This window comes from Hakea prostrata, chromosome 3 (assembly GCF_041222555.1).
Source record: "Hakea prostrata isolate BN-2017 chromosome 3, UWA_Hpros_2, whole genome shotgun sequence".
In the NCBI taxonomy this organism is placed as follows: domain Eukaryota; kingdom Viridiplantae; phylum Streptophyta; class Magnoliopsida; order Proteales; family Proteaceae; genus Hakea; species Hakea prostrata.
Genome location: NC_142602.1, coordinates 75,791,911 through 75,815,177, shown reverse-complemented (window position 1 = coordinate 75,815,177; position 23,267 = coordinate 75,791,911). Strand labels below are relative to the sequence as shown.

Genomic DNA, 23,267 nt, shown 5'->3' with positions numbered 1-23,267 from the left:
TACTCCATTGATTTATTAAAGTCTACAGGAATGGAGACTTCAAAGCCATGCACAACCCCAATTGCAGTTGGAACAAAGTTATCATCAACAACAGGTTATCCTCTACCTGATCCAACACCATACAGACAATTAGTAGGAGCCTTACAATATTTGACGATCACTAGACCAGATATCTCCTATGCAGTCAATCATGTGTGTCAGTTCATGCAATCTCCCACAAAAGATCATCTACAAGCAGCAAAACGTATTTTACGTTATGTTAAGCACACTATTGGTGCTGGTGTTCTCTTGAAACCAACCCAACTTTCTTTTATAGCTGCTTACACTGATGCAGATTGGGCAGGATGTCCAGACACACGCCGATCAACTAGTGGGTTTTGCACTTTTCTTGGGGATAATTTGTTATCATGGTCTTCCAAGAAACAACCTACAGTATCTAGATCAAGTACGGAAGCTGAGTACAAATCCCTTGCTGTCATAGCATCTGAGTTACTATGGCTTTCTTATGTTCTACGTGATTTGCAAGTACAACTTCAAGAGGAATGGACATTTATTGTGATAATGTGTCTGCAACACAAATGGCTGCAAATCCAGTGCTACATGCTCGCACAAAACATATAGAAGTGGACTATCATTTTGTCCGAGACTTGGTTCAGAACAACACCATAAAAGTGCACTTTGTTCGGTCATATGATCAAATTGCAGATGTGTTTACTAAGGGCTTAATATCACAAGCTTTCTTCAAGCATAGAGACAAACTCTTGCACCTGCCAATTCAGAGTTTGAGGGGGGATGAAAGACCATAACGGATCTGTTATGGTTTGAATTTGATTTTTGAATTCAAGTTTTTGAATTCAATTTTTGAATTTAAGTTTTTAAATTTGAATTCAAGTTTTTAATTTTGAATTCAAATTTGAATATTGTAAACGAATCTTGTACAACATTCAAATTTGAATATTGTAAACGAATCTTGTACAACAGCCATGTTTTTTTTTTTTTTTTTAAAAAGGGAAGCCAAAACCAAACTTTTTTTTTTTTTAATATAAAAAAAAAAAAAAACACCACCCCCCCACCGCATTTTAATTTTAATTTAAATATCTATATTATTTTAATTTTTTTTTTTTTTTTTTTTTAATAAAATGGGGGTGTGTTTTTTTTTTTCTTTTTTTTTTTTTTTTTTTTTTTTTTTGTGCTTTTTTTCCCCCCCCGCGCGCACCTTGATTACATCCTCAGGGGGATGCTTGTCGTCCGAAATGGTCGAACCCATGACCTCTCCACTGAGAAGTATGGATCTTACCACTCTACCAACCCTGCATTGACAATGCAATTTTGGGGCCAATGCAATTTGCTCAAATAATAATAATAATAAGATTAAATAAATAAATAAATTTAAGTTACTGGTTTGAGTGGAAAAGGTCAAGCAGGGCTTTTTATCCGCTCCATTTCGTGTCAGGCTCAAGTTCCTCCTGTTAGCCGTTAGATCATCGACACGTGTTTCATTCTAATCGTATGGCAACAATAACGCTTCTGGGTCTCCACACCTGCTCAAAGTCAACGAGAAACCCACACCATTCCCAATCGACATTCTCATGAACATCGGACTCATCGACGATTTGCTCCTTCGAGATGATCCTCCACCGCTGGTGAATCTCAAACTCAATTCCGATAACGGAAAAAAAGTTGATCTCCGTCTGAAGAACGGTGATTTCAATCTTTTATATTGCCAGAATGAGAAAACCCTAGATTTTCCCTGCGAAACGAGCTGAACGGAGATTGTAACAACCCCCGTATTTCTAACCCGAGATCCGTATTGCAGGTCTGAGAACCTGAAGGTCTAGTCGGGTAAATTTGTGGAGTGTCCAGATAGAAGTCCATGATCCATACCCTGAACCCATGGATCTGGATTCTCTGTCTGAAGAGCCTGCCTTGCTTGGTAGTTAGTCTTTTGGAAGGCAAGTGATGTCTGGAGTGTCCGGAATGAAGGTAGATCTCCCCCATCTCTTCTTTAGGGCTAGGTTGTACTTGGACATCAACCCCCTAGCAAAAGCACCCTTGTATGGCAAAATACATGGGGGCGGTTGCTAGTGGTGGTCGATCAAACCAAGCGACCGCCTGGAGCGACCGCCTGATTTGTTTTCGGGGTTTTGCCCTATTTTGCCCCCTGACTTCTATAAAAGGTAACCCTCGTCCAATTTACGAATATTTTATTCGTGGTTACCGTTTTTGGAGGTTAGACGGCTGCGGAGAAGTGCCGAAAGTGGATCTGAAGTGCTGGTAGTGATCTGGAGATCAATCTTTCCCTGTTTCTAGTAATCTGAAGTGAGGTAATGGATTCACCCTTCATCCTTTGTCTTTCCTTTTCGTGTTAACTCATCCCCTCATCATGGTGGTTACCCTTTTGATCAATCATAACTCTCTTTCCAATCTTCTTGATGTGATTCATCCGAAAATGAAACCCTGCTTTCGTGAAAAGGATAGATCCAGTCAAGGGGAGAGTTCTGGGTAATCCAATTATGGTGTTTGTTAGGTTTCTTGTCACCCAGTGGTTATGGGAGTGTTAGATTCGAGATTTAGGCTATGATCACTCGAAATCTGGATTGAAAACGGATGATCAGAAGCCTGAGTTTCGGATTTGAAACTCTCTGTTTTTGGGACGGTCACTAGTGGCGGTCGCTCAACCTAAGCGACCGGCACGAGCGACCGGCTGGTAAACAGTGACCAACTGACTTTTGGTTTGGATTCATTTTGATTCAATTGACTTATACATTATTGTAACCTTGTATTTAAGTGTTCTCTGTTTGAAGAGAAAGTCTTATAATAGTTTACGAATTTCTTTTTACGGACGATTTACTTATATGCAGGTAAGGATATTCAATCCTATCTTTATGAATAGACTTAAACATGCTAGTCCAGTGTCTGTTAGTATTAGTCTTTCATTATATATGCTGCTGTAATCATGTTTTACATACTGATCTTGTTATATTACTCTTGTTTATCTTGTTTACATATATACTTTGTTGGTTATGAATGTGATATACTAATGATGCTTAGTATGAAGTTCTGATGGATGAGGTATTCCTTTGGGATATCTTAGCTTGGGATATCATAAGGCTGTGGAATGGGACACATGCCTGCTGATGTCTCCAGCACTGTCATAATTATTGGATGACATTGTTAGGTAGAGTCTAGAGTTGCATGGCTAGGTACCCCACATGCTACTACCCTTTCGGTAAGGGGATTGAAACCGGATGACTCGTGATGACAGTGATGTGACGTTGGTCCACTGTTAGTCATATAAATGGTAGAGTTGCATGTGTTACGGTTGGGCTCATGGACGTCCAAGGAACGGACCGGGTGTCGTGAGGAGTCATAAGAGCATTCCGCCCCAACAATATGTGGATGACCATAGGGTTATGGAATGAAGTCCAATAGCGATAGCAAGTCCGTGAGGATTCTCATTCCTAGGTTGCGAAGGATACTGAACCGAGTTGGTTGGTGCCATAGGGGATGTATCTGGACTTCATGTAGACATGTTACCTGTATGACCTTGCATTGGATTAGAAACCCCGACATGCGCCAGTACTCATTACCAATGGTCGTGGTGAGAGAGTGTTGACTTAACCCTAGCCATGGTTTGAGAGCCAGTGTGGACTTTCCATTTTGCCCAGGATCCCTACAGAGGTAACCAGTCCTTGCCAGATCAAAGTGACTAGACTTACCCAGAGGAGGGCTGGTGTATATCTTAAAGCATGTCAGCTGTTAGAGACTTGCATAGTTAGAATCATAGTATCATTCATACTTTGCACTCATTCATATCATATATGCGTTGCTAATTTGTTGGATATTTGGTTGAGAATTGTAATTGTTCTTACTGAGTTCTCTAGAACTTACTCCTTTATTTGTATATGTTTTATTAGCCTGCACAAATGGAGGAAATGTGTCGGAAGATGGACTGGTTTCCTATGAAGGAACCTTCTTGTATGAAGAGGATGTGGCACCGGCAATGGGAAATGGAGATAGCCTGTGCGAGAGCTCCTGCGAGTGCATGGAATGCGCTTATCGCACCCATTGATGGACATAGACGACAAGTTGCCAAGCAATTCGCTCAATATTGGAGAAGAACTGGAGGACACCTTTTCTTGAGATTCACGAGAAACATTATTTAGCCTTAGAAAGGAAACTGGAAAGAAAATAATATAACTCTTTGATTGCTTCCGCTGAACTCGTATTCATTTTGATTTATTATTCTTTCATTTATTATTTTTTATTGGAGTATTTGGACCCCTGTAATCCTTTAATTCATTTATTGAACTGTTATTGCTCTTGATTGTCTTTATTTGTATTTATTATTGTTGATAGACTAAAACCGTGGATCATGTGACAGATCACTCCCACGGGTTGTCGGGCGGGTAACCAAGACCGGCGACTGGGGTGTGACAGAGATGGTCTCTTGCTCTAGAAGCTTGCTCCGCGATATCTCCGGGGTGAAACTGTAGTTGGCTCCAATAACAACTGATCCACAGTGAGGTTGCGCTCGAAGCCGAACAAGTAGGAACGTTTTAACAGAGCATCACGACCACCATTGTAGTTATAGCTATACCTACCTTCTCTCTCGTTTCTTCTTGGCGATATCATTGATGCGGATGATTCTTCGATGGAGGCAGCGATTTCGAATTCCGGCGCTAGTTCGCTTACTGGCTCGAGGAATAGGTTCTCTAAGATTCGTTCGTCTAGGCTTGGCCGTATTCTGCCTGCCATCATCGGAACGAATGGAGACTCCGGTCGAAATATTCCGGCACGGCAGAGGGGACAATTGGTGTGGGACCTTAGCCACATGTCGATGCAATCAATGTGAAAGGCGTGAGAACACCAGAAACCAAAAACCGAACCCAGATCTGAGAAGAAGCAGAACTAGAAGAAGCAGATCTGAGACCGATCACTTAGCTTCAGTGATCACTTGATCCCTCTCTCGCTTCACTTCGCCGGTGGTGAGTCGGTATTGCCTGAGGTGAAGAGGGGGACACAGCTGAAACAAGAGGGAAAAAAAAGGTAAAGGATAAACTGGTTAAAAGTTGAAAGAATCGTAACCATACAATTAGAATGAAAAACGTGTCGATGATCTAATGGCTAACAGGAGGAATTGGAGTTGACATGAACTGGAGCGGATAAAAATCCGTCAAGCGGTTACTTTGATTGGACTAGATCTACAAAATCAAGTCTTTTCCAAGTCCCACTCATCTGTTAGACTGGCCACGTTTTGTTGTGTTACATTTGGACGTTTGCTACTCCCAAAATATCCCCCGTTTGACGGTACAAGCATTCCACCAATATATCCTCACTACGGCTGTCCGATCGTCATAATTTTTAATACCATCCCCTATGCCTTGTGGCATTCACGATGTCATCCAAGATATACATGCAATCATCTCTCTTTAAAATCCTAAATGCATGCTTTCGTTATTCTCGAAACGAGAGACTTTTCTCAGTCGTAGAAACAATCGAGGTCATTTTGGTCATTCAACTCTCTAGGTTCTCAACGACTACGCACTTCCAGAATCCTCATTAGGTTAGATTAAAATTAGACTTGATTTACTATCTGATTCCGTAACCAAAAACTCTTCTCTCTCTGCCACCTTCACGTTTGAGTCGGGATCATCTCCTCGTTGGCTTTGCAACCACACAATGCAGTGGGGCCCACAGGTGAAATTAATGTTTTTTTTTCAAAATGTTTTATTGTTTTTCACCACGGGCCCACTACATTGTGTGGTTACAAAGCTGTCAGGGGGATGATCCAGACTCTTCATGTTCAAGCTTCGGCAACTCTCAATTGGCTACCAATCCACTGATTTTTATTTGCAGCATTTGCTGCTGGCTACTGCTTACAGTGGTGATCGTGCCACCTAATCACAATATGATCCAAAAGTCCTTCGATCTACTCGATCCCAAACCTTTGGGTCATATCGTGATTATGAAGCATGATCACCACCGTCGGCAGCAGCTAGCAGTGGCTGCTGCAAATAAAAATCCCCAATCCACAACAATTTAAGCTATATCAGTTAATAGGCTAAGAGAATGATGGAAGATTAGAGATCACAGTGCAGCGGGAGTACTGGCAGCGAGGTCTTCATCTGTTTCACTTGAGGGCAGAAGCACTCATCATCTTCTGCTTCGACCATGAAGATCTCTTCGAAATCCATTTTCACCCCGACTCGTACCAACAATTTAAGAGAACCCACATTATCTCTCTCCTCGTCTCTGAGTCGGAGTATTAGACGTGGTGGTAGCATGAAACATGGGCAGGCGTCGCCTATGTTCCCACTAGGAATCAAGAAGAAAATCTCCACATTTGAGACCCCAGAGCCCTCTTCCCCAAAGGTTACTTGCATTGGTCAAGTTCGTGTCAAGACGAAGAAGCAGGGTAAGAAGATGAGAACAATTTGGAAGCAAAGCAGGGAGATTAATATCAGGGGAACAGGTGACTCTTAGGAAGGGGAAGAGATGCAGCAGAACAACAACCGTGAATGCCAGCCTTGTAGGAATCAAAGGTGGGTTCACATGCCCTTGACAATTTGTGAAGCCTTACGGACTTTTGGAGTTGAGTTCAACTGCTTCCTTCCCTGCCACTCATTGTGTTTGGTGACAAACGTGAGAGAGAACAATGAGAAGATGAAGACAAACAAGTCCTCCAGCTCTTGCAGTGCCATTTTTGCGAGGTGGTTGTTGGCAATGCAAGAGGGCGATGAGGAACATACAACATATATAGAGTTGGTGGTTAAACAAGAGAAGATGGAAGAGAAAACAAAAGTTGTCCATGTAATTTTGCCCACTGAGAAAGGTGAAGCAGAATAGGAAAGAGTAACCAGATTCGAACCTTTTAGTATGTCTACCATCGCTAATAGTCTAGGATTCTCCCCCTACGAAAGAAGGCATCCATGCTGATGAAGATGATGCCGAAGAGTATGATGATGACAAGCATGTAGTTGAGCCAAAGGAAGAAAAAGAGGATGACAGTCACGACAAAGAAGAAGAAAATAATCCAAATGAAAAGTAGGGGAAGAAGGAATTAGCTACAAGAGCCCTTGTTGAATCACCAAAACTAAGAGAAATTGAAGAAGATTTAGAAATAAAAGGAAATCCACCCAATGGCTATTTCTGAAGAAAGTGAAGCAAAACTACATAGAGCAGTACAAGGTTAGTCAAAGGAGAAATCTTTTTGTGGAGAAAATATGATCGAACCTGGTTCATGCTTGGTTTGACCTTCGACTCCGGTCGGGATGAAAAGAATCGACTCGCTTCCGAGCGAGCCGGGTCCAGGAGATAGCTTGCTGAGGAAGAAAACTAAATCAGCCACAAGCACGCCCTAATCCGACTTATGGATTAGGTTAATTACCCTAATGATGGCAGACACAACTTGGTGGCTGTCACTTATCACTATTGAAGGGATAACCATCAGATAACTGTGAGGTTATCCTAGGAGTCCTCTACTAGTTCAAACTAGTAGAAGTCTATCGCTCAACGGATCTAACTGTTAGGATCCAACAACTATCCGAAGAAGGCTCAAATACATCCAACGAAGAAGATTCGAAGGTACACTCTATATAAACATCACCTACCTACAAGGTAGAAGAAATCCATACACACACATTTGGACGTAAACACTCAGATGCTTATGATCTAAATCGTATCCCAGTTATACATTCCTTAGCTCTATGCTTCTAGCAGAGCCGTTTATGATTAAGTTCATCAACTGACTTAGCCTTCGGAGGTGGACTCCCGACCCCAGCGGTCGGGCCACATCTGACGCTTTCGTTTTGCGAGTCATTCTAAGGAGATCTAAGGGCTGAGCAGATTTTGGACGCATCATTTGGCGCCATCTGTGGGAATACTATTCAGAAAGCTATGGTGACTAGATCAACAGCAGCAGCAGCCGCTGCACAACGCGATACTGGTGTCCAAATCCCTGGAGTAAACAATTCAGATATTCCTCAGGGAAGTTTACCACCTCTCGAAGTAGATGGCGGTCAAGGGGGACACAATCCTCCAGAGACACTCCAAAATCAATTGGATCAATTGAAAGTCCAACTTTTGGAAGTAAGTTAAGCACTCCGTGTGCTAACCAGATGAGTGGTATTACCACAAGAACTTGATCATCGCGATTCAGGGAGGCGTGTATTGCCACGGGATCAGAGATTGATTGAAGATCAGAATATCGGTCAGAACTTTCGTGAGGGTGACCAAGTGCCTAGGAGAATCGACGATCTACCTAGGTGGGACGATCGGTTTGACAGACCGTAAGGAAGTACAATCGATTTGAATACGAGGTTGGTTACAGGAGTGAGAACTCACTCGCCAACTGTTAGACGAGCTATTTGTGATGATCGAGCTGTTCGTGATGATTGGGCTGTTCATGATGATCGAGTAGTTCGTGATGATCGTTTTGTTCAAGGTCGTGATCGTATTGCAGAAGATCACTCAACACATATTGGTCAGGAATTGGCCAATATTAATCAAAAGCTGGGACAATTGGTTAGAGGAAGGATAATTGATGATATCTATTCAGTTATTCGAAAGACTCCATTTGCCGGGCCAATTGCGGGGTACTAGTTTCCTCACAATTTCCATTTGCCAACTTTTTCCACATTCGACGGCTCTGAAGATCCTACAGCCCACAGTGGTTATTATTAGTAGACTATGGCAGTTGTAGGTAATTCTGATGAAATTCTTTGTAGGGTTTTTGGTTCATCTTTAACCAGAGCGGCATAGAAATGGTTTTCAAACCTCCCATCAGGAAGGATCATAAACTTCGATGAGTTGGCACGCAAATTCATAGGGCGATTCCAGAGTGGAATCCAGATAAAAAAGACCGAGGAAACCTTGTTTACTATAAGACAAGAGAAGAGCGAATCGATCCGAGAATATCTGAAAAGATTCAATAGAGTTACAATGGAGATAGAGAATCTAGATGAGCAAGTAGCTAAAACTGCTTTGTTCACTGGACTCACTAACCGAAGACTCTTGGAGTTATTACTTTAGGATATGCCTACAACTTATGCTGAGTTGGTACAGAGATGCCAAAAACAGGCGGAAGTCACAGAAATCTTAGATGCACGCCAGAGGGACAATAAAGCCTCCACCAAAGAACAAAAAGGCTCCTGAGAACAAGCAGAAGCCAAAGCAGAATATTTGTGATCGAGTTGGAAAGCCTCAGGCATGGTGGCAGAGATCTCCCGGTAAAAGAGAAGAGAGGAGCCACGTGAGGCTGGCCCCAAAAGGGACCGTTCAGTTAGTTCAGAACAACCGAAGGAGGCTCCGAGGTCTAAAAAAGGTAAGGAGGTGATTGAGGCTACTCGGTCACCGATCCTTACAATATTTGGAGGCCCCGAACCCGAATCACTCCGGAGGTTGAAAACAAAATCTAAATTTGTTGGAACCGGAGAAACACAGAAGCGTAAGAGGCCAAATGGTGAAGATTCTATCACCTTTGGCGAAGAAGATGAAAGAGGCGCTTGTTTACCTCATGATGATGCCATAGTCATCAAGGTAGAGATTGCGTGCCGAGAAGTACACAGAGTTTTAGTTGATACAGGGTCTGCTGTGGACCTAATATCTTATGAGGTGTATCAAAAGCTTAAGGTGGATGAGGACTTGATGGAGCCATCATCCACACATTTATATGGCTTTGCAGAATCGTCAGCAATAGTAGAGGGATCTGTCCAGTTGGACCTATCGATTGGAAGTTTTCCCAAGGAAGCTACCGTCCGAATAAATATTTTGGTGGTTCGGGAACTTCCAGCCTACAATGTTACCCTCGGGCGGCCATCTTTGTCCAAGCTAGGTGCTATTGTTTCTACGAAGCACCTGAAGATAAAATTCCCAACAGAGATGGGAATTGGTCAAGTTTCATCTGACCAGAGGATCTCTCGGCAATGCTATGTTGCCTATTTGAAGGACAAGGAGGGCCCAAGGAAGGTGACTGCCCTACCAATCGAAGTACGAGATGATCAGGAAGAAGCAGAAATGCAAAGGCCCGAGCCGGTAGAAAGGCTGGAGCAAATCCAGTTGTTTACTGATAATACAGAAAGGATTACTTATATCGGATCTTAGCAGCTGGAAGAGTTCAAAGGAGAGTTGAAGTCTTTTCTTCAACAAAATAGTGACGTATTCGCATGGTCTGCTGAAGACATGCCAGGAATCGATCGGAATGTTGCAGAGCATAAACTCTGGATAGATCCAAAGGTGAAACCAGTTATCCAAAAAAGGAGAAATTTCTCCATAGAAAAATACGAAGCCGTTCGAGGCGAAGTTGAAAAACTGAAGAGTTCTGATTTCATTGAACCGATTGAATGCCCAACCTGGTTAGCCAACATGGTAATGGTCAAGAAGGCAAATGGGAAGTGGAGTATGTGTACAGATTACATAGACCTCAACAAGGCTTGTCCTAAAGATTGCTATCCGTTGCCCAAGATTAACCTCTTGATAGATGCAACTGCAGGATATGAGACTTTGAGTTCATGGATGCCTACTCAGGGTATAATCAGATCCGCATGAATAAGGAGGATGAAAAGTTTACGGCTTTCATGGCCGATCGTGAAAGCTTTTATTATAAAGTCATGCCGTTTGGCTTGAAAAATGCAGAAGCAACATATCAGAGGGCCGTCAACAAGATATTCAAAGACCTAATCGGGAAAAATGTCGAGGCTTATGTTGACGATATGCTGGTAAAAAGCATTGCAAGGGTAAAGCATATCGCAGATTTAACAGAAGTATTCTCAGTACTGCGAAAATATCAAATGAAGCTGAATCCGGAGAAATGCGCCTTTGGAGTATCTTCAGGCAAATTCTTGGGCTTCATGGTATCACAGAGAGGTATTGAGGCTAATCCAGCCAAAATACAAGCTTTAATTGATATGGAAGCCCCAAAAACTGTTCGGGATGTGCAATGCTTGACGGGGAGAATAACCGCTCTGAACCGTTTCATCTCAAAATCTGGAGAAAAGTGTTTACCATTTTTCAAGGCACTTAAAGATTTGAGGGGCAGCAAGGAAGCGAATTGGACTAAAGAATGCCAGAAAGCTTTCGAAGAGTTAAAGGAAACACTTGGAAGACCACCGCTTTTATCCCGACTCGAAAGGGGAGAAGTCTTACAGCTATATTTAGCAGCATCCCTTTCGGCAGTCAGTGCGGTACTCGTTCGGGAAAAGGATAAGAGGCAATGGCCTATTTATTATGTCAGCCGTGTGTTACTTGATGCGAAGACACGGTATTCTCAGATCGAGAAGCAGGCTCTAGCTCTCATGACAGCAGCTAGGAAGCTACGGCCATACTTTCAGGCTCACTCAATAGAGGAATTTACAACTTTCCCTCTTAGTAAAGTTCTTCGTAAACCTGATTTGTCTGGAAGGATGATAGCCTAGTCGGTTGAACTCAGTGAGTTCCAAGTAAGATTTAAGCCTAGAACGGCAATCAAAGCTTAGGCACTAGCCGATTTTGTAGTAGAAACTACTGCACCAATGGAGAACATTGTTGAAGAACCCACTATACCAACCATTTGGGAAGTATATGTGGATGGTTCAAGTAATAAAGACGGAGCAGGGGATGGAATTCTTTTGAAGAGTCCAGCAGGATTTATCATTCGATATGCATTGAGATTTGCATTCGAAGCTAGCAATAATGAAGTAGAATATGAAGCCCTCATAGCTGGACTCAGATTGTCAAAAGCATTGGCAATAGCAGATGTAACTATTTATGGTGACTCACTGTCACATCCTCCCAACCGGTACCCTAACTGGCATACCCGAGAGTGTGATCCACAGCCCGAAGATCAGGTACCGAGTAACCAACCTCCCACATATACAATAACATGATCATGAACAATAATAATCGATGTGCGAAAGATAAACCATAGATCCAAATAAGGAAAGAATGAATCATATATAAATCAGAGTACTAAATATAATCAGAGTGTCTAAATCAAATAAGTAAAGTGAGGCGAAATCCCACTCTACAACCAGCGGAAATGTAGTTCTAAAAGAGAAGAAACAGAATGAAATCTAATCCCAATAGCAGGTACAATAGGTAACTAAATTGTTCTCAATCTTATAAGTATAAATCTCATAAATGGCACAAGGGCGCTTCCACTCTATGGTCGGACTAAGCATCGTACGGAGCATAACCACTCGCGGAATCTTCAGTGTAATTGTCGTAACCGCAATCACTTTCCTGGAGATATGCCTCTTCTCCTTGCGCTTCTTCATACGAGCAGTCATGATACTCGAACCTCGTAGAGTAGTTTAACAAACATTGTACAAAAGGAATGAGTTTCAAAGAAACTCGATGAGGCGCGATTAAATCCATAATAACATAAATGGCAGGATTACAAAACAAACATAAATGCAATATGATATGAGACAAACAATGAATGTATGAATCTAACTCTATGTATGCTGGTCTCTAATGGCAGACATGCTTTAAGTCATAGCACCGTACTTCTTTAGGAAAGTCTCATTCACTCATCATCAATTGGTAATGGGTCCTTCATCCCTCAGGATATTCCATGGCTGGGGTATAGGTCACCACTCTCTCACATCACCATTGGTCTAAGTACCGGCGCATGTCAGGGTTAAAGCCTAGCCAAATGCAAGTCTTCTACTCAGCTACATCAAGTCAGATCCAGATACGTCCATTCCTCGCCCCTGGCGATCCTTTCCGGTATCCTTCACACTAGAGTCCTCATAGTCCCTGACTACGGACTCATCAACCCTATTGGTTATCCACATATGGTAAACGGGAAGCTCTCACGTCCTCTCACGGGTTGGTTACCGGTCTTAAGCGCCCGTGAGCCCAAGTCTAACCATATGCAACCCTACCAATAAATGGTCCCCACAATGTGATTCCTGTCCTCTCACGGGTTGGTTACCGGTCTTGAGCGCCCATGAATCCCCATTGCTACCACGGGTCGTTCGGTCTCAATACCCCTCCGATTAGGGTCTAACATAACGGGACATCCTAGCCAAACACTACTAGACAGTCCTAAATATGTCATCCAACAGTTTAGGAAGGTGTCCAAAGGGCATCTCCGGAAACATCCCATAATATTCCCGTAGTAGTCCTAGGACAAAAGTGTCAAAAGGAACACCTCTCCTTTCCAAACCATACTTAAGCATACACAAGCATCAATCCATAACATCACATATATGGTAACTTCATATATGGAAAGAAATCAATAATTACATTCAACTTGTGTATAATTGGTAAGTAAATCATACATGAGTCAATTTAATATAAACAAGTAATGCTACTGATATCAAGACAGTACCACAGTAGTATAACATTATAAGAATCTAATTAAAGAAATAAATTAACAAGATTCAAATATAGAAACTAAGTTATGCAATTTATGTTGTTAAGGAAGTAACCATCCTTACCTTTTATAACTTGCAAAGGAATCTTAAGAAATCAAGTAAGATCTTGACAAACTTGAAAAGAAGATCCTAGACAAGTGTATACAACATATTAGGAAAGATCCCTAAAAGAAAAGATATCAAAACATCCAAAACAGACCAAATCTAGAGTTGCTGTACTCATTGGTCGATTGGATTGGTCTATCGTCCCGTCCAATCGACCAATGGAGACAGTGGCCTACAAAATCAGAGTTTTAAGACTAAAGAACCAAATTTGGTGGTTCAAAAGGGTACTAAACAAGGGGTAAACTACATTGGTAGTATCCTAACATATAGAGGACCTCAAAACACTAATCGAATCAAGTTTTCAAGTTACAAATTAGGAAACAACAAGTTACCATAATTAGATTAATCATGGTTCTTGAAGAATTCAAGATACAAATCATAGACAAGAACAATAGGAGAATGAATCATTGATTTTGATAAAGATATCATGGAAGGCATACTTAGATCTTCAAGAAAATAGATCTAAGAACATGAATCTAAATAAGGAAACAAAACTTACCATAGATGTATTAGTCATGATTCTTGAAGAAAGCATGGTATGATAGAGGAGAAACAACTAGAGATTGATAGATCATGGATTATGTAAAGAAAACACAGCGATTGACTACTAATATGATCAATATAATAGATCTAAGAACATCAGAATTTAAATCAAAGATAAACGAAGACGAGATCATGATTTAGATCATGATTCCTTCAAAAGCTTGCAATGATCATGATTACGGACATTGCTTTAGCCTTTAATCCTTAGGAAGATCATGAGAGATAAGTTTAGAGATGTTTGCAACAGAGATGGCAGCATCTCCTCTACTGTCTCAACTCAAAAACGAAAGAAAACAAGGATGATGAAGAAGAAGAGAGTGTAAACATATCTTTTTGTGTAAGAACACGAGTTTTGACGAAGATCCGTCAAGATAAACACCAAGGACGCAAGGGAGATGACTTGTAGAGGTCTTTGGTTCGTTCCAAAGAGTTTGGAGGCAGAAAATACGAAGTAGACTCGAGATTGGACTTAAATAGAGCAAGCAAGACCTAATTATCAAAGACAGAACCCATTGGTCGATTGGGTTGGTCGACTGGTCTAGTCGACCAATGAGTCGACCAATCAATTCAGCAACTTCGAAACAGGGAATTGAAGGCCCAGATCAAATCCAAACCTAAAGGGGTTTTGCACACACACCAAGTGACTTACCTAATAGGTAGAAATGCCTTCAAACCATGATAGAGAGCACTCCAAGTCCATCAACTAATCCGATCTTCATCAAGATTCAGATTCCATAAATAGAACCTCGTCATCAACACTCATGGATTTAAAGCCAGACACCAAGTCCTCCACCGGGATGGCCCAAAGTTGACTTCTTGCTTTACTTCGGGTCACTGGACCTACAAATAACAAAGTTTCCGGGTCAAGGTTAGGGCTAGGTTTCACACTCACAGCTTATTGTCAATCAAGTTCAGGGTGAGTATGGTATTAAAGAACCTCGCTTGCAGAAATATTGAGAGATTGTGCAAGCATTGCAAAAAGAATTCAGGAATTTGAAGGTATGTTAGATTCCAAGGACAGAAAACACAGTGGCAGATGAGCTATCCCGATTAGCCAATGCCAAAGAGAAAAATTTAGACCCTTCGGTCTACATCGAAGAGATAACATTTCCAAGTTATCACGAGAAAGAAATTTCCTACATTGAAGCAGAGCATTGCTGGATCGATCCAATAGTTGAATATTTGAGAGGTGATAAACTACCGGAGGATCCAAAAGAGGCAAGATTAGTCATAGTACGATCCGCGAGGTTCATTAGGCAAAATGGAAGGTTGTATAGAAGATCTTATTCTGGACCCCTTCTGAGATGTTTAGGTCCCAAAGGAGCGGAGTCGACTCGGCCGAGGTACATGAAGGAATTTGTGGCGCTCACATGGGTGGACGAGCCCTGGCACACAAAATCTTGAGACTTGGGCTATATTGGCCTAAGATCCAACAAGCTGCTATGGAATATGTTTGCCGGTGTAGCAATTGTCAAGTTCATGCTACAGTATCCAAATGCCCAGCAGAAATCATGACGTCAATTCTAGATCCCATCCCTTTTGCGATGTGGGGAATCGATATCATGGGCAAATTCACCAAGGCGTCGGGTGGAGAGAATATCTGATAGTAGCAATTGACTACTTCACTAAATGGGTTGAGGCCAGCGCCCTGGCAACAATCACAAAAAGAAAGGTGGAGAAGTTCGTACTCGAGTCGATTATATATCGGTTCGGGATGCCCAAAATAATCATGACCGATCATGGCACTCAATTCGACTGTCCACAATTCGAGCAGTTTTGTGGAACTTACATGATCGAGCATCGTATGTCATCAATGGCATACCCCCAAAGCAATGGACAAGTAGAGGTTACTAACTGAACGCTACTTGAGGGAATAAAGAGAAGACTTGAGGCCGATAAAGCCTTATGGGTCGAAGAACTGCATAATGTACTGTGGGCCTACCGAACTACGGTTCGAACACCCACAGGAGAAACTCCTTTCAAATTGGCTTATGGATCCGAAGCATTGGCACCTATGGAGGTAATGGCGGGAACATTGCGGGACAGAGAATTCGAAGAAAAAGTGAACGAGCAAGGACTGCTTGATAGTCTAGATTTTTTGGATGAAGTTCGGGCAAAAGCAATAGCACGAACTCAACATTGTAAACAAAGAATAGCGTCACATTATAATACCCGAGTGAAGAATCGTCGGTACTTAGCAGGAGATTTGGTATTGAGAAATACCTTAGCTTCAGATCCACGCCATCAAAGAAAATTGGACCCTTCCTGGGAAGGACCATATATGGTTATAAAACCGGTCGGTTCGGGAGCTTACAAGCTGAAGAACATGACAACCCAGAAAGAGTTGGATCGTTCGTGGAATGCCAGACATCTGAAAAAATATTATTCTTGAAGATTATCAATTTCATTCATGATGTAACAAATTTTAACTCAATCAATGCAATTATTGGTTTTCAACAAATATCTTTTGATTGGGGGGCATCATACACCACACTCAAGAACAGATCCAGCCAAAAGGCATTGGATGAAAATCCGAGTGAGTCCCTTCTCATACTTATTCTCGTATTTATTGTATTTTTTCGGAGTTTCTTAAGTCAAGGCATCGGATGAAAATCCGAGTGAGTTCCTTCCACAAGGCATCGGTTTAACACCCGAGTAAGTTCCTTATTAGACTTATTGAATCTTTCCGGAATGTCTCTAAGTCAAGGCATCGGTTTAAAACCCGAGTGAGTTCCTTCTACAAGGCATCGGTTTCAAACCCGAGTGAGTTCCTTCTCAGACTTATTGAATTTCTACAAAAATCTTTAAGTAAAGACATCGGTTTAAAACCCGAGTGAGTTCCTTCTCAGACTTATTGAATTTCTACGGAAATCTTTAAGTAAAGGCATCGGTTTAAAACCCGAGTGAGTTCCTTCTACAAGGCATCGGTTTCAAATCCGAGTGGCCCACGTTCCTGGTTCCTTCACAAGGCACGGTTATTTGAATTTCTCCAGAAATCTCTAAGTAAAGGCATTATAAGGCCTACTGCAACAATGACTCAAGTGACTAGCAAAGTTCAAATTCAATTCTTTATTTCTTTAAACGACCAAAAGAGGCCAACCTTTACAACCAACATATATATAAACAAATGTTGGGGTACAATCTTCACTCGGTCAAATGAGAAAGACATCATCAAGAAGTTACAAGATTGAAAGAGCTTTGCCAGAAGTAATACAGAGTCAGGAAGCAACACAAATTCAAGAAGAAGAAGAACAGAGTCGGAAAAAAGCATGTTATCAAAATCCTCTGCAATTCCATACTCTTTATTCAGCTTGACCAAAAGAAGTCTGATCATTGATCAAACCTGCATTCAAGGCAAGCTCTTCATAACTAAATCCTTGGAGAGGAGCATAAGGAGGGGAATCATAGAGATAATGCATGATATCCGGATCTGGAGGTAGAGGGTCGTTCGTACCCTTGGACCAGTCAGGAAGAGGAAGACCCAGCTTTGCAAACACTTCAGGATGACAACTAGCGCTGTGGGGAGTCGTGTTGAAATGAGGATCTTTCCTTAATATCGATTCCCATACTTCGTTTTCGCCATCCCGGTATGCCTGCAAGTTATAAGCATTTAGCATATCAACAAAGGGCTTACTGTGCAAATACTTGAAGATGCAAGCTCTACGAATGTCAGTTGGAAGGGATTCGGGTAAGGTAATGACAGCTTGCCTTTGGGGTAACGCTTTAGATCCTTTCCCCCCTGACTTTCTTGCTTCTCGTTCCAGCCACCGGATCTTCTCCCTGGCATCATCCAAATCTGAACGAAGATGCTCAATCGCAGAATTCTTCTCTCCTGCAACCTCCCAAGCTAATTTCCTAAGGCGAGCAATTTCAGCATCCTTGGCTTTGGAGTCTTCCCGAAGCCTAGAAACTTCATTACTCAGTCTACTGAGTCTAGAGGCTGCTTCCACTTGGTTGTGGAAGTTACTAGTGAGACTCCTGCAACAACTTCCGAGTTAGTCAGGAGCAAAAGAACAATCTTCAGAATCAAAAGGTAATAAAGAAAAACTTACATCACCAGTGACTTCATAAAGTCATCGTCTAGAAGTTTGGAAAGAGCTCTACTTCGGGTAGGCACTTGAGCAGTAGTGCACCACTCCAGCGCCTTGTCAAACTTGTTTGACACTAATTCAGACTTCCTAGGTGAACGAGAAGGATGAGCTACATCATATGCCAACCGGTGGTGCTTCTTGGTGGCAAAATCCTCCAGCTCCAAAGAAGGAGAGGAAGAGGATGCCAAACAAGCATTAGAGTTGGAAATAGAAGCAGCACACTGAAGGGATTGTGCCTTCGTCAGATGCCAACATAGTTGCCTCAGATGTCTGAAGGGTCTCCTTCAGAGAATCCCGAATGTTTTCTCCAGCAGGGGCATCAACAACACAGGCAGCAACGAAGGGACAAGATCTTCCTGGGAAGACCGAGCGATCTCTTCCGGCAGAGGGAGTGCGGGAGAAACATCAAGAGAAACTGTGGGAAGTTCTAAAGATTCACCAACAGCAGTCTCCTTATGTTTAGAAGATTCACCAGATGCAATTACCTCACTGGCAGCAACCTGCATCGGTACTGGGACAGTCTTCTTGCAAGACTTCGCCCTAATAAAGCTCAAATTGATTCTGGGAGGCACTGCAAGTACAGAAAAGGCAGTATCAATACGAAAATCCAACAACAAACAGAAAAAGGGAAAACCCTAGTTCTCAGACAAATATGAACCACTCAGAATACCCATTAAGTGAACCCCAAGTATTACTACTGTGAAGTTCACTCAGGGAGAAGGAGAGGGGATTCGTGACATAGGCAAAGCAAAAGCTTACTTGTTCAGATGCTGATTGAAAATATTGTTGGAATACAAAAAGTACGAATGCAGCACAGGAAGACAAAATGTCGTTTTGCAGATCTAACTTGCAAATAGCAGGATAAACGAAGAGTACCCTTGAGGAACTTAAATAGCCTCAGGGAGTGAGGCAATGGTTGAGAGCCAAAGGCAACCAAAGGACCGGATCGAAGAAACGCTTCGAATTCTTCAAAAAGCAAGATCAACGGTCAGAGGAAAGCCACGTGGAAATATGCACTTGGTAAGAGAATACCTCCAACCGTCGTTCCACCACTTAAATAATATTTATACTTCCAACTCGTTGGGAGAAGTGGGTGGTACACAAAGGCAGGGAAATGTTTGGACTTCGTAATAAATGAAGGAGCAGTTGAGAATAAACAAAAGCTGGAAGCTGAAACATCTCTCACGAACGCCTCTTCATGATATCCCAAAGGTCATCCCTCGTCAAGATACAAGAAGTTAAGTGATAATTTATATCATTTATATTTTATTTCCAAAACAAGCTTTTGGATATAAGAAAAGGAAATATTAAGGCAATCATTGGAAAAGTTCTCTTTTCATTGATTGTGGAGGATTAAGCTTTACAAAAAAAAAAAAAAAAAAAAAAAAAAAAAAAAGGTGACTCTATAGGACTCTTCCTCATTTTCGACCGAGGAGTCTCTCTCAGGATCCTTTTCAGCGGCAGGCTGTGAAGTTTCACCTGGAAGAGGCGGTGAATCAGCAAGATATTCCTAATAATTCGGGTCGGCAGGAATAGGATCATCCTCTCTCAAAGTCCAGTCAGGGAAGGCCAACTTAAGCTTCCCAAAGATCTCTTTGTGACACACCTCACGAAAAGGAGTTGTGTCGAAGGAAGGGTTAGATTTGAGGATCTTTTCCCAAACATCATTCTACCCCACGCGGTAAGCTTGAAGGTTGAAGGTGCCCAGCAGGTTAGAGAAAGAAACGCTGTTCAGGTATTTCCAAATTCAATCCCTTCGAAGCTCTGGTTTAATATGTTTGGGCTTGCTAGGAACTGCCATCTTCAGTATACGTTCGTTCTCTATGGCTTTAAGCTCAAGACTCTCACCGAACAACGTAGTAGCTTTCTTTTGTTTCCTAGCCTCGTGTTCGGCAGCAACAACACGGGCAACTGAAGAGTCAAGATCCTTTTTCAAGGAATTCATCTCCTCATCGTGCTTCACCTTTAGCTCTTTGGTTGCTGTCTTCAGCTGGTCTATTTCAAAATTGGCCTTCGCCAAATTCTCTTCACAAGTCTGCAACAAGGAGCCATTGCGACCAACTCGGCTCAATGCCTCCATGTGTTGATAAAAGCTCAACACAACATTCCTGGGGACGAGGAGATTGTCAAAAGTACTCATAAGAGATTATGAAAAGCAATTGATGAAAAATCAAGGAAGACGGTACCTGGTGGACTGACAAACGAGAGCATCATCTTCTAGGGCTTCAAAGGCCTGACGATCAGCAGGCAGAGAAGACCAAGAGAACTCCATTCTGCAGCCTTCTCAGGGTCTTGTTGTCACATCCCGCCCAAATACACCCAGCCTATACCCTATCTGGGTTACCCGGGGGAGTGATCCACAGCCCAAAAGATCAAGTTTAGGAACGATCATATCCATTTAGCACAATAACATAATCAAAAGCAAGAACAAATCATTGTATTCTAATAAGTTAATAATAAAAGTCAAGAAAGGATCACAGAAGGATCACTAAAGAATATCAGAGTGCGGAATAACAAGATACCAAATCAAAAGACAACTGTAGAGTATAGCGGAAATATACCCCACAACATATGCGGAAGGTAGATCGAAATCTAAAGCAAGCTCTAAGCTAATACAAGTAAAATAAAAGTCTAGAAGAAACAAGAGAATCTAATCCACTTCTTCAGTCGGCTCTTCTTCTTCTTCAGTCTTCATCCTCTTCACTTTAGGGTCATGCTCTTGAAGCTTCAGATCAGCATCTAGCGCACGATTCCATCGGCAAATAAGATGATGTCGGTTGCCATCAATAGGAGGCATCAATGCAGCCCAAATCCGAGTGTTGGCTGCCTCGCTGTTCATTACCTTGTCCAAGGACATCCGGAGCTGTACCATATAAGGAAAGGTTCTCCGTGCTAGTGCACGGGTTCTCTTTCGTACCTGCAATGTCATCTAAAAACAAGTCCCCCGAAGGGTAAGCTCAAAAGAACTTAGCAAGTAATCCAAACACAATAAGCATCTTCACATGCATTCACAAGCAAACATATATGCCATGATATGAAACAATATATGCAAATATGCTTCTAACTCTATATGTGTATGCTGGTCTCTATTGGCAGACATGCTTTAAGTCATAGCACCATACTTCTTTGGGTAGGTCTCATCTCACAACGCCGGTTGGCAAAGGGTCCTTCATCCATCTTGGACAATCCATGGCTGAGGGTTAAGTCACCGCTCTCTCACATAACCGTTTGGTCTAAGTATTGGCGCATGTCAAGGTAAAGCCTAGCCCAATGCAAGTCTTCTACTTAGTCATATCAACTCAGATCCAGATACGTCCATTCCTCGCCCCTGGCGATCCTTTCCAGTATCCTTCACACTAGAGTCATCAACCCTATAGGTCATCCACATATAGTAAACGGGAAGCTCTCATGTCCTCTCACGGGTTGGTTACCGGTCTTAAGCGCCCATGAGCCCAAGTCTATCCATATGCAACCCTACCCATAAATGGCCCCCACAATGTGATTCATGTCCCCTCACGGGTTGGTTACCGGTCTTGAGCGCCCATGAATCCCCATTGCTACCACGGGTCGTTCGGTCTCAATACCCTTCCGAATCGGGTTTGATATAACAGGGATATAACCTAGCCAAACACTGCTAGACAAGTCCTAAGTATGACAACCAATAATCCGGGAAAGCGTCAAAGGGCAACATTGGAAATATCCCATACTACTCCCAATGAGGTCCAAGGACAGAAATGTCAAAAGGACATTCCCCAATCCCAAATCATACCTAAGCAATCACAATCATAATTCAGTCATATCATCCACGACAAATATCACATCATATGAAAGAGTATAATAAGACAAGATTAAATAAATAAGGAAACATACATGAGTAAGTATTCATACATAATCAAGTACATAAAGTAAATAAGGAAATAAGATCCTACTGTACTTACAGCATTCATATCATAATGGAAACTAACATAACAGTAGCTAAATCATGCATTCATGTCATAAGACATAAAGACATGTAAATAGGCATATTGTGAGTTGGAATACTCACCTCGAAATCCAAACTTATAGTCTTCAAATAAGAAATCAGAGAACAGATCCAAAATCACCTAAACAAGCTTGACAAAACATGTATAGGTCATAAGAAGTGGTTCCAAAAGATTGGAGTCGAAACGGATCAAAAACAGAGTTGCTGTTCTTGCGGGTTGATTGGCTGGGTTGAGTGCTCCAGTTGACCCAAGCAATCTGCCCAAGAGCAAATCCGGAAATAAAAAGAGAATCTTGATCCGAAACCTATGCTACACAAACCGGAATGCGACGAAACTTGGAGGGATTGTCTAACACAGTAGTCTAAGACTAAAAAGCATAATTTAGACATCAAACCACCATTAAAACCATTACTTACTAATTTAGAATCATAGTTTCTATTTTGGAGAACAAGACTTTCTAATTTGGAAAACAACATGGTTTTTTATTGAAAACAAGCTATGAATGAAAGAGATGAACTAGAGATGATGAGATCTCATTCTAGTACATGAATACAGTAAATCAAGAATAAGAATGATCATAGAGATGCATCTAATATGCTAGAAGAAATCAAAATAAGAACATGATCATAGTTTAAGAAGAAATCATGAAAATCATGTAAAGAATGAATATGAAATCATAGCTTATAGAAAGAGAAGAGATTGTAGAAGATATGATTGCAGAGATGCAATATCTTCCTCATAATCTCAGATCAGAGAAGAGAATGATCATAGTAAGAATGAATCAATAGCATAATAGATTGAATACTAACCTATGATTGAAGAACAAGAGAAAGAAAGCTTGAGAGTTGAATGTAGATCTTCTTCTACACCAAAAGGAGGCTTGGAGATGAGTTTCCTTCATTCTCTAGGTGTTTTGGAGGCTAGGGATACTAAAAACACGAAGTTATGAGGTATATATAGCAATAAGGACCTAAACAGAAGATTCTGCTCAGATTCTGTTTACTTGGGTCGAGTGGGTGGGTAGCATGGCCTAGTCGACCCAGGCACTCGACCCAGGCTGACAGCATAGCCTGAAATAGGGATTTGAGGGCCTTTCTCTTATTGGAATCAAACGAAACTTTCTACAAAACAACTATAACTTACCTAGCATAGGAAAATGACTTTAAATCATATCTAACCATGCT

At 41.7% G+C, this 23,267-nt stretch overlaps 1 pseudogene; it reads right to left on the bottom strand.

Annotated features, from left to right (window-relative positions):
- Positions 1–1,501: 1,501 nt before the first annotated feature.
- On the bottom strand, positions 1,502–20,045 carry LOC149023103 (RING-H2 finger protein ATL65-like; annotated as a pseudogene).
- Between the last annotated feature and the right edge of the window lie 3,222 nt (positions 20,046–23,267).